The following is a 17,973-nucleotide window of genomic DNA, read 5'->3' on the forward strand; positions in this document are numbered from 1 at the left end:
TAGCACAGAATTTTATTTTGTACCACATTATTTTATTTTGTGACAATGATTTTTGTTTTCTGATGATAATGTGTTTTGTATTACCAGCTTTACAATATATGTGTTACAAAATAAAGTTCTGCGTCACAAAATATAATTCTGTGTTGTAAAATAACATTATGTGTCACAAACAAACCATTCTGTGCCCCCCAAATAATATGCTGTGTCACACAATTCTGTGCCACACAATTAAATTTTGTGTAACAGAATAAGGGGGGACTCACAAGAACGTGTATTGAGTCCGTGCGGGCCGCGTGGTTTTCACGCGCCACGCACAGACCAATACAAGTCTATGGGGCAGTACAGACAGTCCGTGCTTTTTGCGCAGCGTTTGTCCGCATGTTCAATATCTCCGCGTATTTCGCGTATCACGCACCCATTGAAGTCAATGGGTGCGTGAAAACCACGCAGGTCGCACGGAAGCACTTCCGTGCGAACTGCCTGTTTCGCGCACCAGCTGTCAAAAGGATGAATGTAAACAGAAAAGCACCACGTGCTTTTCTTTTTACAAACATCCAAACGGTGTGTCTTTGAGATGAGCGAACCCGGACAACCGAACCGAACTTCACCGGGTTCGGCCGAACTCGGCAAAAAAAATTCCGGTACGCGACGTCAGGAGATAGTCACTGTCCAGGGTGCTGAAAGAGTTAAACAGTTTCAGCACCATGGACAGTGACTTCCGATCCCAATATACATGAACGTGTAAAAAAAAAAAAAGAAGTTCTGACTTACCGATAACTCCCGGCTTCTTCCTCCAGTCTGACCTCCCGGGATGACAATTCAGTCCAAGTGACAGCTCCAGCCAATCACAGGCCAAGCACAGGCTGCAGCGGTCACATGGACTGCCGCGTCATCCAGGGAGGTGGGGCCAGATGTCAAGAGAGGCGCGTCACCAAGGACGCGTCACCAAGGCAACGGCCGGGAGGGAAGATCTCGGTAAGCACGAACTTTTTCTTTTTTTTAACAGGTTTCTCGATATTGTGATCGGCATTCACTGTCGAGGGTGCTGAAAGAGTTAACTGCCGATCAGTTAACTCTTTCAGCACCCTGGACAGTGACTGACGTCGACTAGACTCATCTCTATGATGGCGGCTGCGCGAAAATCACGCAGCCGCGCATCATACACGGATGACACACGGAGCTGTCAAGTGGTTTTTGCGCGCGCAAAACGCAACGTTCGTCTGAATAAGCCCTAACACTCTGTGCCGCGAAATAACATTGTGCCACAAAATAAAATTCCGTGCCACAAAATAAAATTCTGTGCCCCAAAATAATATTCTGTGTCACAAAATTCTGTGTCATTCTGTGCCCAGAAAATGAATTCTGTGACCACTAAGAACATATTTTGTGTCACAAAACACATTGTGAAAAACCGGTGTCCCATAGAGCAACAGGAGAACAGTTCAAGTGCACTTCTGCGAGAATCGTCCCTTTACAAACATGCCACAGTTATTTTTACTCAAATCTTCTGTTTGGCTCCATGTTAAGATCAGAGGCAACCGGAGGTTCGGCACAGCCATTAGACCACTATGGGCAGGGTTTTTAGGATATAGGCAACTTGGATTTTAAATAGACTTGGTGCGAATCCTGGGTTTCTCTGAAATACAAGCAGCTCCGGAGATGTCTGGCAGCCGCTTATCCCACGGTACCTATGGAAATAATATTCACTCTTGTCTGAGCCAAACGTGAATGTTTGAGGAAGAGTCAGGGATGACCATCTTATTTGGGACCAGCTAAAAGAAGTTTTTTAAGTAAATAAAGCTCAAAGGGGTCTTCCTAGTCTAAAATAACCATGGCCTATCCTTAGGAGAATGGACCCCCAACTGATCAGCACAAAGAACGGACCGTGGCGCTCCAGCGAGTCCTGTGCCCCCTTTATTATTTAGACCGGTCAGTCCTTGTCTCCTAAGAGTAAGCCATGAATGTTTAGGACCCGGAGATCCCCTTTAACTTTTGTATAATGAAAAGTCAAGGAAAACTAAAGGGCATCGGCCCCAGAAATCCCCCATGAATGGCGAGATGTAATTCACAAAAAGATAATAAAGTCATTGTAATATAAAAGCCTCTGTCGTCTAGGCGGAAGCATTGCATGAAGTCGTGATGTCATCGGATCAGCGGCAGGTGGGATTTTTTTTTTAATGAACTCCGCTCTCATTTTTTTTTTCTTTCCACCAGGGAGAAATTAATCACTGCGTTCATGTAAAGAGCCGAGCGGATAATTACTGGTTCTATCAATGGCATGAGAACGTCGTGATTCTCCGCTGTGCGGATATGAGGGGAGATTTAATCTCTGTAATGAAAAAAAAAACACTTGAAAGAAGTCGCCAATGTTCAAAGACACCAGAGACCGGAATAAAAATTGCTATTTAAAGGGATTGTCCAGTCTTAAAGGGACCCTGTCGCCCTCCGTGATTTTTACATAAACACTCTATTTGGAGGAACATTTATTAAGTCTGGCGCACATCTGGTAATAAATTTGGCGCATCTTAAATCCAGAAAATAGAATCTACGCCCGCTTTGAGCAAGTGGAGATTTTCGTTGCTTTTTGCGCCATATTCTGGTTTTTAACCACAGAAATGTCTAGAACTGCTGTTGGCCATGCACCTCTGCTAAATATTGCAAATTATAGCGCAAATATGGCGTGCACCTTAATTTTTTACTTCTCTGCACCAAAATACTGGTGCAAATCATTTTATTAAATCCTCCCTTTGTATTTGAAAATACCTAAAAATATCAATTTCCACGTAGAACACACAGGAGACCCGGCCAGCAGCCGCTCCCTAAATTATGGCGCCTCGTGGAGAGAAGACCCAGCCCTGGTTGGACCCATTTCCTTTACCTACTAGGTGGTGGTAAGTACCTCTGCAGGGTCCCCCCATTGGATATGCCATAAATGTCAGAAAGATGCGGGTCCCACCTGTATATCTAGAGCAGGGCCCCCCTAAACCCTATTCTACCTTTCTCTGTTCCCGCTGCCGCATGTCATTTCCGTCCATGTAAGTAGGAAACAGCGTAACTCGCTGAGCTGAGCTGTTTCCGTAACTCCCATAGAAGTGAATAGCGGTTAGGGAAGCAGCGCGGCGTCTTCTTCTTTCTTCCACTAATTCATCCATAAGTTGCATCGTAGCGCAGGTCAATATGAATGACTTAACAAATTAATTTGCTTATTGATTGTTCTGGGGGTACTTGGGCCTCCCCCACATTCCTGCCATTCAGCTGTCGTTTTCTGCACAAGTTTTATAAAAAGGGATTAAAGAAAGACACCTGGAAACTCACATCCAAGTCACATATTGTCCAAAATGTGCAAGTAAAACTTCACAGAGTAAACTGCCCCCACAATAGTGCCCCATAATGCCCACATAACTGTACCACCTTACAGTACCCCTATAATTGTGGCAGACATAGTGCCCTATACCAAAAAAGCCACCGTGTCCTCATAAGAATTCTATGTTGAAGTGCTTCTATAATAATAGTAACAAACACAGTAAGCCTATAGAAGTGACAGCCACAGTGCCTCCATAACAAAAGGAAGTCACAGTGCCTCCATAACAAAAGGAAGTCACAGTGCCTCCATAATACAGGTAAGTCATAGCAGCCCCATAAAACATGTAAGTTACAGTGTCCCCATAGCGGAGGTAAGTTACAGTATTCTAAAACAGAAAACATGTTACGTTACAGTGCCCCCATAATATAGATAAGTCACAGTGACCCCATAACAGAGGTAGTTCACAGTGTCCCCATAGCACAGTGCCCATATAAAAGAGGTTAGCCACAATGCCTCCATTACACAGGTAAGTCAGTGTCCATATAACAAAGGGAAATCATAGTGCCCATATAACAGAGGTAGCTCATAGTATCCCCATAAGAGGGGTAGCCACGGTACCCCTATAATAGAGATAGGTCACAGTGCCTCCATAACACAAGTAGGCCACAGTGTTTCTATATTACAGATTAAAAATCACAATACCTTCAAAGCAAAGCAAAGTAAGTAACGATGCCTTAGAACAGAGGTAGCTGACAGTACCCTCATAACAGTAGCAACCATAGTACCTCCGTAACAGAGGTAAATCACTGACATCTCTACAGCTAAAATCAAGTCTTTATTAAGAAACACCCAGCGAGAGTCACAGATACCACATGCTGATACAAAGTAGCAGAATTTAGTACTAATTTTGCATGTAAAGTGCTGATCTCATGAGGACGCCCCCCCCTGGTCCATATGTCATATTACAGCAGGCTACACAGGGAATCAATGAGCAGATTAAACCTTCATCGCTGGAGAGGCCATTTTTCGAGATGGAGTTGTCTCCGTAAGACGTCCCAATAAATATTTTGCAGTCATCACGAGTTACTCCACTCACTTCCACAGCTGTATCGAGAACTTTGCTGGTTGTCTGTGGGAATAAACAGCAATTATTTTCCACTCCACATGTGACCTGAGAGCTCCAGCTGTGTAATTGTCATCTAAGGTCTCACAATGTGCAGAATTCTAAATGCAGATTTGGCTGTGACTGGAGTATTATATATTTATTTATTATTATTATTATTATTATATTAAAAGGGGAGCTGCACGTTAGTTTAGCTAACAAATGTCCCCAACCTGCGCAGGACCAGGGTACATACGAAGAGGAGATACCAGACCCGGAACCACCATGCAAGTGTCGGTGGCGTGTTACATACATAAAACCGTGTCTATTTATACCGCGATACGATCATCTGCGGGGAATGTCTGGAATGTAACTATATTGTGCAATAGCTGTAATGACATCTCCATGTGCAGCAGATCGGGCCTGGTGCTTCCTATGGAGTTCTTAAGAACAATCCAGAATCGTATCTTACCCAGGGCCGTAGCTATAGGGGCTGCTGCCTCCGGGGACCCAAATGCCCCTCTGTCACATAAGAATACACCCATTTTATAAATGGCACATGGCAGGTGGGGGCCCTGTTACAGGTTTTGCATTGGGGTCCAGATGCAACTGCAACCTCTGTATACCTCCCAATAGTCCAAGAAACCACAAAGAGGCGGGGCTTATATATATTTGCATATTAAGGGGCGTGTTTTGGGGCATTTTTGGACAGAATTGGGGCATGCTTAGTATCCCACAATTTGGGATTCATATAGGGGTATGCCTTTGAGCTCCTAAAGTTACGCTACTGGTCATGTATAAACAGTGCGGGGGCTTAGAAGGTGGGGTCAAAATGAATCCCCTCTCTGTGAATTTTGTAGGTCTAGGGTATGTTCACACGGCTTATTTTCAGCCATTTTTCGTAAACGCCCCGAAAAACGGCTGAAAATACAGGGCTGAACGCTTCCAAACAGCTGCCCATTGATTTCAATGGGAAAAATGGCGTTTCGTTCCCATGGGGCGTTATTTACCCGGCCCGTAAAAAAGAAATGCATGTCACTTCTTGAGCTGTTTTTGGAACCGTTTTTCATTGTCTCAATATAAAAACAGCTCCAAAAACGCCCGTAAAAACGGCATCAAAAAACGCAAGTTGCTTAAAAAACTGCTGAAAATCAGCGGCTGTTTTCCCTTGAAAACAGCTCTGTATTTTACATCCGTTTTTTGTTTGTCGTGTGAACATAGCCTTATCCTCATCATTTTTACAACTCGGGTCAGGCGTTCATGAGATTAAAGCTGTTCTCACGCATCAATAAAATCTCACAACTTTTTTTTTCAGGAAAATTAATGAAGTTGTCCTACCCTGCTCATACCTGCCAACTTCCACGTATCACAAAGAGGGACAACCGTGTTGTGGTAAATGTTTTTTTTTAATTTTAAGCCTCGCCTCTAATCACACCCAATCCCCGCCCATACACACCCATTTCAGCCCACACAGTATCATGCTCCCACAGAGTATAATACCAAATAACTGTATAATGCCCTCTAGCTGCCACCGTACAGTATAATGCCTCCATAGCTGCCACTATACAGTATAATGCCCCCATAGCTGCTACCATACAGTATGCAGCCCCATGGCTGTCCCCCATACAGTATAATGTCCACACAGATTCTCACATACAGTATAATGCCCATACAGATGTCCCCATACAGTATAATGCCCCATAGCTGCCCCCATACAGCATAATGCCCCCTTAGCTTCCCCTAGTGCCAGTGCCCTTGTAGATAGTGACCATGTAATCCTCATCCAAAGCATAGGTCAGGGATTCCGCTCCTGGAGGAAACTCCTGAGGTCACTGTATATGGACAGTGACCTCAGGGGTTTCCTCTAGGAGAGGAATCCCCAGCCAGATCATCGACAACAGGGATTCTGCTCAAGGATTAGCCATATATGGAGAGTGACGTCAAGGGCTTCCCCAAGCACTGCGCTTAAAGTAGCGTTGTGCCCGGGGAGTCCTCGGCGAGTGGAGGAACTCCCTCTCCTCCTCCGCTCTGAACTAATTCTGAAGCAGGGAGCTAATGGTTCCCTGCCTTAGAATTGGGTTCAACTGTATCTGCGTCCTCAGGACGCAGATACAGTTGACAGCGGGACATGCCCCCGGCTGCCCAGGACAGTGGGACGCCGCCCGGAATCTGGGACTGTCCCGCTGAATCTGGAGGGTTGAGAGGTATGCCCTGCCCCGTCTATTCATATGAACAGTAACTGTGTGCAGGAGAAGCTACTTCTTGTCACAGGGCTAATATCTAGGTCACACACTGTCAAAACACTGTATCTAGTCATAAAGTGGGGGTGGTTGCGATGTGATGGTCGAGCCCCCGCAGGAACGCCACAAAAAAAGATGAAACACGGCAGAAAGTTAGCGCTATCACTTTCACTTTTCCTTTCAGCATTACAATATGTACAGTTCGTTTGACGTTGCTCTCAGCCATAAATATTATATACATGTGGGAGGTGCAGCACTTATATTACAGCTATATACAGGTGGAGCAGACTGGCAAGATAGATGGCTTGTTGTTCTGTGTGACCGGCAGAGCAAGGGTAGCCCAGCATTGATGCAAGGAGACGTCTGCTCGTTCCTAGTAGGCCTCAAGATGGTGGCTGCGTCTCCTGATTTGAGTCTATCGTCCTTTTTGTAGTTGAGGGTGACTGGCCGCTGACTAAGTAGCCCCTATAGACTTATTGTATGAGAACCAGATATTTCCAAGTAATTTTCGTGTGGCTGGTCACTGCAGGGTCACTTTTGGCACTATCTACATGGGCACAGTGTCACTATCTTCAAGGGCACTGGCACTAGGGGAAGCTAAGGGGGCATTATACTGTATGGGGCAGCTATGGGGGCATTATGCTTTATGGGGGAATTTGTTTTGGCATTATACTGCATGGGAGAATCTGTGTGAGCATTATACTGTATGGGGCATCTGTGTTGGCTTTATACTGTATGGGTGCTTCTATGGGGCAGTATAATGTATGGTGGTGTCTATGGGGGCATTATACTGTATGGTGGCAGCTAGAGGGCATTATACTGTGTGGGAGGCACTATGGGAGCATTATACTGTGTGGGATGAATTGGGAGTGTATGGGCAAGGATTGGGTGGGATTAGAGGCATGGCTTAAAAGGAAAAAAATTGCAGTGGTGGAAACTAAAGCACAGCTACATCTCAAATATGCAATACGTCCACACGATAGCATTTAAAGGCACAGTATCAAATGATTACAACAGAACAATACAATGGCTCTACCGTCTTGGTAATACGATTCCCATATCTTACATGTTCACACAACGGAGCCTCTGTGGCAGATTCCGTCATTTTTGCAGGACAAAATAGAGCAGCATACACTGCCATTTTGTCCAGCAAAAAGATCGGAAATGATGACAGAAACCCGACAGAAGCCATTAAAGCCACTGGCATCATTGGCTCCGTCATGAAACGGATCCAGCACTTACATCTGAAAGAAGAGAATGGAAATCGTAGCGCAGATGTGAACCGAGCCTAAGGCTTCTTCTCTCCCTTCCCCCTGTAAGCTCTCACTGGCAACAAAAAAGAGACATGCCTGACATGCCAAAGTTCAGTCCACACCATAACGCCATATAGTGCCAAGATAGCACTTCATATTCAACCAGCAATATACCACCATATAGTGTCCAAATAATATCTAGTATCCATATAATACCACCATATAGTGCCCAAATAATATCTAGTATCCATATAATACTAACATATAGTACCCAAATAATATCTAGTATCCATATAATACAACCATATAGTGCCCAAATAATATCTAGTATCCATATAATACCACCATATAGTGCTCAAATAATATCTAGTATCCATATAATACCACCATATAGTGCCCAAATAATATCTAGTATCCATATAATACCACCATATCGTGCCCAAATAATATCTAGTATCCATATAATACCACCATATAGTGCCCAAATAATATCTAGTATCCATATAATACCACCATATAGTGCCCAAATAATATCTAGTATCCATATAATACCACCATATAGTGCCCAAATAATATCTAGTATCCATATAATACCACCATATCGTGCTCAAATAATATCTAGTATCCATATAATACCACCATATAGTGCCCAAATAATATCTAGTATCCATATAATGCAACCATATAGTGCCCAAATAATATCTAGTGTCCATATAATACCACCATATAGTGCCAAAATAATATCTAGTATCCATATAATACCACTATATAGTGTCCAAATATTATCTAGTATCCATATAATACCACCATATAGTGTCCAAATATTATCTAGTATCCATATAATACAACTATATAGTGCCCAAATAATATCTAGTATCCATATAATACAACTATATAGTGGCCAAATAATATCTAGTATCCATATAATACCACCATATAGTGCCCAAATAATATCTAGTATCCATATAATACCACCATATAGTGCCAAAATAATATCTAGTATCCATATAATACAACTATATAGTGTCCAAATATTATCTAGTATCCATATAATACCACCATATAGTGTCCAAATATTATCTAGTATCCATATAATACAACTATATAGTGCCCAAATAATATCTAGTATCCATATAATACAACTATATAGTGCCCAAATAATATCTAGTATCCATATAATACCACCATATAGTGCCCAAATAATATCTAGTATCCATATAATACCACCATATAGTGCCCAAATAATATCTAGTATCCATATAATACCACCATATAGTGCCCAAATAATATCTAGTATCCATATAATACCACCATATAGTGCCCAAATAATATCTAGTATCCATATAATACCACCATATAGTGCCCAAATAATATCTAGTATCCATATAATACCACCATATCGTGCTCAAATAATATCTAGTATCCATATAATACCACCATATAGTGCCAAAATAATATCTAGTATCCATATAATACCGCCATATAGTGCCCAAATAATATCTAGTATCCATATAATACCACCATATAGTGCTCAAATAATATCTAGTATCCATATAATACCACCATATAGTGCTCAAATAATATCTAGTATCCATATAATACCACCATATAGTGTCCAAATAATATCTAGTATCCATATAATACCACCATATAGTGCCCAAATAATATCTAGTATCCATATAATACCACCATATAGTGCCCAAATAATATCTAGTATCCATATAATACCACCATATAGTGCCCAAATAATATCTAGTATCCATATAATACCACCATATAGTGCCCAAATAATATCTAGTATCCATATAATACCACCATATCGTGCTCAAATAATATCTAGTATCCATATAATACCACCATATAGTGCCAAAATAATATCTAGTATCCATATAATACCACCATATAGTGCCCAAATAATATCTAGTATCCATATAATACCACCATATAGTGCCCAAATAATATCTAGTATCCATATAATACCACCATATCGTGCCCAAATAATATCTAGTATCCATATAATACCACCATATAGTGCCCAAATAATATCTAGTATCCATATAATACCACCATATCGTGCCCAAATAATATCTAGTATCCATATAATACCACCATTTAGTGTCCAAATAATATCTAGTATCCATATAATACCACCATATAGTGCCCAAATAATATCTAGTATCCATATAATACCACCATATAGTGCCCAAATAATATCTAGTATCCATATAATACCACCATATCGTGCCCAAATAATATCTAGTATCCATATAATACCACCATATAGTGCCCAAATAATATCTAGTATCCATATAATACCACCATATAGTGCCCAAATAATATCTAGTATCCATATAATACCACCATATAGTGTCCAAATAATATCTAGTATCCATATAATACAACTATATAGTGTCCAAATAATATCTAGTATCCATATAATACCACCATATAGTGTCCAAATAATATCTAGTATCCATATAATACCACCATATAGTGTCCAAATAATATCTAGTATCCATATAATACCACCATATAGTGCCCAAATAATATCTAGTATCCATATAATACAACTATATAGTGCCCAAATAATATCTAGTATCCATATAATACCACCATATAGTGCCCAAATAATATCTAGTATCCATATAATACCACCATATAGTGCCCAAATAATATCTAGTATCCATATAATACCACCATATAGTGCCCAAATAATATCTAGTGTCCATATAATACAACTATATAGTGCCCAAATAATATCTAGTGTCCATATAATACAACTATATAGTGTCCAAATATTATCTAGTATCCATATAATACCACCATATAGTGCTCAAATAATATCTAGTATCCATATAATACCACCATATAGTGCCCAAATAATATCTAGTATCCATATAATACCACCATATAGTGCCCAAATAATATCTAGTATCCATATAATACCACCATATAGTGTCCAAATAATATCTAGTATCCATATAATACCACCATATAGTGCCCAAATAATATCTAGTATCCATATAATACCACCATATAGTGCCCAAATAATATCTAGTATCCATATAATACCACCATATAGTGCCCAAATAATATCTAGTATCCATATAATACCACCATATAGTGCTCAAATAATATCTAGTATCCATATAATGCAACCATATAGTGCCAAAATTACACAGTGGAGTCCCATTATTATGACCAATCTTTATAGATTTTAAGATCTCTGCTTGCTGTCAGTGACTAGGAACATTGGAGCAGATTTATCAATACTCTCCGAGTATTCGTACGGTACGTTTGAGGTGCAGTTAAAGCTGCAAAAAAAACGACATCTGAAACCGTATGCTTTTTTTTCCGCGATTTGGTGCATTTCCTCTAAGACACGCCCACTTGACTAGTCAGGTGCAAGAAGCACTACATGAAGGTGGCACACGGCTTGAGCACCAGTTCTTTGGCTCAATTTGGGTCAGAATTGGCGCACAATGAGGGAAATTTATTACGACTTGTGTTTCATACCGGGACATTTATTAAACGATTTGTGCCAGTTTTCAGATGGAAAAAAGTCACCGTTTTTTTTGCGCAAAACAGCCATCATGCCGCTTTCACCACTTTTTAGAAAAGGTAGGCGGGGCTTAGCGGGAAGGAACAGGACAACACGCAGCCCGGCAGATTTACTATAATTTATGCCAGAAATTGACATAAATTATAACGGAAATCTACGCCAGTTTATAGTTGGTGTGCGCCTCTTATTAAATTAAACGCGCGTCTTACCCCAGCAGGATTCTGTTTGACTAAAGTATGAAACGCCAGTCTTAGTAAAAAGTGCGTTGAAGTAAAATGCGCCAAATTTATTAAGCGCATCCCTCCTAATAAAATTGGTGCATCTGGATCTGTTCTAAAGCCAGCAAATGAAATCTCTGCGCGCTATGAGCAGGAGTAGATGTGCACCGATTTTTGCGCCTTTTTTATGGAGAAACTATTATCTGAGATCTCAGGATATTCTGCCAGCAGGAAAAACAGAGCAATGACGGGGGGTGGTCTCGTGAGCCCCTCTACATATGAACTTTTAGGGTATTTGGACATCATAGATGGGGGTTCCCACATTTGGGACGCCCTCTATGAACCAGAGCAGAGAGCCGCTATGTAAGAGCCCTGCCCATATATTACATGGTCGGCCACTCATTTTGTTGGCTGGCATGTAATAATACATTTCCCCTACAGCGGACATTGTAAGAGAACTGTATGGCCAGTGGCATCTTTACTTTGTGATCGCAGCTGATCGCCGCGGGCTCCAGGAGTCAGACCCATCCCGATCAGCTGGTCACCATGTTGGCTGTCTGTACAGAGGCGTAGCCCCTTTAACCAATCTGCAGTGACATGAGGGTGGCTTAGTAGTAGATAAGGAAAGGGCCAATCACAGTAGCCTGGCCGAGAATCTGGTCAACATAAGATCAATCATGATGAGAGATATCAGCGGGCAGAGGGAGATACCAGGACCAGGCCTGGCCTAGCCAACAAAGCATGGCCGGGGGTCACCAGGGACACTCAGGACCAAGCACTGCAGCGCTGCCGCCCCTTTACATCTCTCATCCATCTAGTACCCGTCACTAGTGCCAGAGGGTGGACTTTGGTTGGCACAGGGATGTACAGGGAGTCCTGACGTGATCAGTGGCAGCAGGGGGCGCCATCCGTCAATAGCTTCCCTATACCAGGCCCAAATGTTTAGTGGTGGAACCCCCCCAAAAAAATAGAAAGAAAAACAAAGCAATATATATGGCTGCCATTACCGCTCCTTTATGAGTTGTCACCCAGCTGTCCCAGACTCCTGAATGGAAGCTCCAATACAACTAGATTTGTCATTCAGCGTTGGGTGACATGGGAGTTGTAATGCTGGTTATGTCACCCAGCTTTTCCAGAACCAGATATAAGTAAGACCAGGCCACAACCGGCCTCAAGAATTTGTATTTCTCGGTGTTGATACAGGTGCCCGGTATAATGTATTGTAATGTATCCGAAAATATTCCTTCCCCCCAGTACTGGGATCTCTGCGAGACGCCACTTAGACGGGCGAGCGTCTTATTTCAGGGGCTGCTAGGCTGTGGTGCAGCTATAGGGGGTGCAGAGATAGCAGTCACACCAGAGCTCAAATGTGCCCCTCTTAACAGGCAAGCAGTTATACGTGGCACCTGATGGTTGGCACACCCTGGTACCGATTTTGCATCAGGGGTCAGAAGCTTTAATCTTTCATTTTGGAGAATCAGCAGAGAGATGGTGGAAATATCCACCAGGGGGAGACATATTGTATCATGCTTCCCCTCCACCTGCTCAGACACTGCATCATTCCCATTAGCCAATCATCGAGCTCTATGATTGGCTGAGCTGCTCTGTGATTGGCTGGTAGCTGATGAAGAAGTGTCCGTGTGCAAGAACAGTTTACAGCCACATCCAGATGAGCAAGAGGAAGGAAGAAGCCAGAGAGTCCTGCACGCTGCAAAATAGGGGCTGCAGTACTACCCTAGACCCGCAGGGATGTAAGTATTAAACCCTACACCACCCTAGACCACCAGGGATGTAAATATTAAACCCTTCACCACCCTAGACCACCAGGGATGTAAATATTAAACCCTTCACCACCCTAGACCACCAGGGATGTGAGTATTAAACCCTTCACCTCCTTAGACCACCAGGGATGTTATTAATCCATTCACCACCCTAGACCACCAGGGATGTGAGTATTAAACCCTTCACCTCCTTAGACCACCAGGGATGTTATTAATCCATTCACCACCCTAGACCACTAGGAATGTTAATATTAATCTCTTCACCACCCTAGACCACTGATCCCTGATGTTGGTATTAACCCCTTTAGGCTGGGTTCACACTGAGTTTTTTGCAGGCAGAAAGTCTGCCTCAAAATTCCGTTTGGAATTTTGAGGCAGATTTTGCTCTTCCTGCACGCCGGCGTTTTTCACTGCGTTTTTTGCCTGTGGCGCTCAATGGCCTTGAGCAAAAAATGCACTGAAAAACACAGTGAAAATTGCAGCAAAATACGCTTTCTCTGCCTCCCATTGATTTCAATTGGAGGTCAGAGGCGTAAACGCCCGAAGATAGGGCATGTCTCTTCTTTTTCCTGCGAGCCGTTTTTTCAGTTCGCGGGAAAAAAACGCTTCCGCCTCCCATTGAAATCAATGGGAGGCATTTTCGAGTGTTTTTCGGCACGATTTCCGACGCGGTTTCCACGTAAAAAAAACTCAGTGTGAACTGACCCTAACTCCTCTAGTCCACCAAGGATGTTAGCATTAACCCCCTCAGTACCCTAGACCACCTGGGTTGTTCGTGTTAAAGGGGTTTTCCCAACTCAGTCAATTATGGCATATTCACAGGATATACCGTAAATGTCTGATAGGCGCGTGTCTTCTTAGCTCTGGGACCTGCACCTATCACCAGAATGGGGGTCACCCAGCCCCTGCCTCGCCTGTGACAGATATTTTTGACCAAACCAGACAACCCCTTTTAGTAAATTAGACAATGATGAGTAAATGTAAGTATTTTTCTAGTCATGATTCATGTCATACATGTGGAGATGTACGTTTTTGTGTCTTTGCGGGTCATACGTCAAGGGATGTGAGGCCCACAAAAGCCTTTCAGGACTCTAGGAAAGTTGGGTTACAACCCCTGTGGAACTTTTAATTGTGAGAAAATGCCACTAAAGCTATAAATACATTCTTCTCCTAATCCGATGACTTTGGACAACCAGGACGATTTGCCGTTCAGGACTCTAGTTAAGCTGGGTGGGATCTGGCATTGCCATTATATGTTCACCAATAAATCAGACGTCTCCATCGATCATATAAGATTGTTTTGCCGCCATAGACGTAACGATTATCAGTACAGGCGCTACGGATCAATCGTATCAGGTAAGTAATCGTCTATGGACGGGTATAGATGATCCCAGTATCGGACCAGTCACTCCATGTGAACCGGCGGTGTTCTCCGCAGCCCGGTCCAGCCGGTAGAGTGATATTGTAGATGAATGATGGGTGTGATATGCGGTTAAGTAATTATATAGAGATACCTTAATTATTCTGTAATTATAGAGCGGTGAGGGGACAGGGAGAGGCAAGAAGAGAACAGAGGAGTAGACAAAAAATTGGCAGTGGATTGGAGGTGGGTGGCGGGCGGCAGACATGGCACAATCCGGGACATATAAATGTGATGACAAGTAGAGAGGACCCGTCACCTCTCCTGACATGTCTGTTTTAGTAAATCATTGTATAACAATTCTGGCACTTCTTTTCTTAAAACCCTGCATTGTGCCGTTCCTCTGTTCCTCCTCCTAGAAATTCATGACTAAATTGACAGCTGGGTGTTACCAGTTGGGGGCGTGTCCCTACACTGCCTGACACTGTCCAATCAGTGCTGACAGAGTGAGACTGTGTGGGGACACGTCCCTTTGAGAAGAGAAATGGTAACACCCAGTTGTCGATTTATTCATACATTTCTAGGAGGAACAACAGAGGAACCCACATGACAAAGTTCTAAGAAAAGATGCTCTGAAATTGTTATTTTATAGGGACTACAAGTATTTACTAAAACAGATATTAATTAGTAAATATTTGCTTATTAATGGAGGTTGAAATGATAACTTGGGGGGGCTCTACTGCGTCCTACAAACTCACATGGGATTTAAGCCCGGCAGTCTGTATCATAGGTGTTGTGACTCAGCTTTCCCAGACTCGTGAATGGCAAATTATGTACGAGAGAGGTGGATATTTAGTCTTGATTATGTTCCGCATCCACTATTCGAAACGCTTTACGGTCGGATTAGTGACGCGACCGCGTCCGCGGGGAAATCTCCAGGCGTTTCTTTGTTTTCCTTTGTGTCTCGCCTCTTTTCTCCGCCGTCTCTTGCACGCGTCCCTTCCTCTGTCTCTCTCCATCCTGCATCTGTCTCTCCCCATGTGCTCCCCTCCTCTGTCTCTCTATTACTCTGGCTCTTTCTCTCCCTGCCCCTTCCCGGGCCCGGCCCCTCGGCCCTCCCTCTGTATACAGACAGGCACAGTATGATTGGCAGGGGAGGGAGGACAACTCTTCTCTCGCTCCCTCTCTCATGCTACGTGCAAAGAAAAGAAATCCTGCCAGACAAATGATCATTTTCCTCTTTCCAGCCAACCAGTGGTGACTGGGAACCCGGGCATCAAGACTTGCCCGCTCTGAACGCATATGCCAGGGTGCAGAGCAAAGGACATTGCAGTGCCCAGCCCTAGCATTGGGATATAACATAAGGATCATCCTCTGGACCTCACATCTGGACCTCCTGCCTCTTCCCTGGGTGAGTCCACATCACCGCCGCCTATGCCAGGCATAATCATAATATTAATAATAATCCTCATGTAATTCCTCCTGGCAGCCTGGCACAGTGACCCGGCTATTTCTGCAAAAGTCAAACCGTTTGAGCCATGCGGGCGGCATTCAGCCTCTGTTGCTATAGGATCCTCTGCTGCGGATGGTCCATGTGCAATGTATGGTGTCTGCCTTGTCTTATTACAGGGCTGCGTTGCATTGCGGGAGATGTAGCGGATGGGTATAACCTCGTCTAATCTTCATTATATCATCTATAACTTTGAATGGTAACATCATTGTATCATCTCATCCATTAATGATTACATTCCGCCAACACGATTTCGCCCACTATACGAATAGCGATTTTTCACAACGCCCTGGCTCCTGTTTTTGGTCTTCAGGCTTGTCAATGGCGCGTTCATGATACCCGTTCCACTATTTAATTATTTTTTTTTTAACTGTGATATACAGATCTTGGTTTTATTTACTAGCTTGTAATAACCCGTATAACTGCATATACCGGGCATGCTGCTGGCCATCATGCCCTTGTTGCCCGCAGTGCCATTCGCATGCATTGCTGTAATTTTCCATGCCGCTTTGTGGCATCTGTTTTGTAAACTCCCATTATAATACAATATATGGTAATTCCCCTTTGCATAGTTAAGGTGGTATTGACCCCCTTAAATCCCTGTCTCTTTTTTTTTTTAATTCCCTGTTTTGCAGCGTCTCATATGCCCGCATTTCCCGGTGCGGCATGTTGCGGGCCGGACCCCCGGCTCTGCCTTCCTGCCCTGTGGTGTTTATATTTGTCTTTGCTCCCATGTGGCGCTTGCTGAAGGTGAATGCAGACTTGCACAATTCATAGGGGGGGGGTGTGCTCTGTGGAGATGCCGGCCATTGGCAGACAGCTCAGAGGGGGGAAATACACAAAAGCAGCTGTACCGAGGGAGCGAGGCGGAGATGTCAGTAGTCTCATGCACATATGTTGTGAAAAAATGACATAAAATTGCGCGGCTGAGGAACTGGTTCCCCCTGTTTGGCGGTTGGTGTGCTCCGGGCTGTTATAGCGCTCAGTACTGTACTATTATACATTGCCGCTGTGCTCAGGAATCTGCCTTATCTTTCTTATAATATTTTCCGTTATCGGCTTCATTCACATTGCGCAGCTTCCTGTACGATGGTTATAAAAATATTTCCCGTTTCATATAAATAAAGCTGGTGCAAAATGTCACACATATTTTCCATATCCCACCCAAATAGTGAATGGAAACCTTATTTACAAAAAATCCATTCTGACCTAACTGCTCACACAGCTGACGGTTTGTCGCAATGTATCAGTATAGCCGGAGCAGCAGCACAAATCTCTCTCCGGGCTGGCAGCTCTTACCTACACTAGTACAAAAGCAGGACATGATTTGAGCCTATGGTTATGAACAAGACGGGTCCAATTCACTGACAGCAAGCAGAGATCTTGATAGTGGTAAGAAAATGAAACACAAACTATGTTAGAAAGTTGCAGAACTTTTCACTAGACAACGTTTAAGCCTTACTTACGTAAAACTGGAAAACCCCTTTAAATGTCAGGGGTTGTAGTAATGTAAGGCCTGGGGTGACAACTTCTGCAATGCACTGGATATGTTGGCCCATAATCAGGACTTTTTGGTCCCTACATAACCCCTTTAAATCTCAAAATATGCCGGAGCAGGGCCGGCTTCAGCCCACTAGGTTTGG

The 17,973-nt window shown here is 43.1% G+C and overlaps 1 protein-coding gene across 1 annotated transcript in view; it reads left to right on the forward strand.

Moving 5' to 3' along the window:
- The first annotated feature begins 15,977 nt into the window (after positions 1–15,977).
- Positions 15,978–17,973, forward strand: part of LOC142748706 (RING finger protein 24) — an 85,548-nt gene continuing 83,552 nt past the window's right edge. Inside the window, exon 1 of the mRNA XM_075855901.1 lies at positions 15,978–16,231. The gene's annotated coding sequence lies outside the window, so the exon portion shown is untranslated. The remainder of the gene's footprint in view (positions 16,232–17,973) is intronic.

The sequence above is a fragment of the Rhinoderma darwinii genome, chromosome 1 (genome assembly GCF_050947455.1).
Source record: "Rhinoderma darwinii isolate aRhiDar2 chromosome 1, aRhiDar2.hap1, whole genome shotgun sequence".
Taxonomy (NCBI): Eukaryota; Metazoa; Chordata; class Amphibia; order Anura; family Rhinodermatidae; genus Rhinoderma; species Rhinoderma darwinii.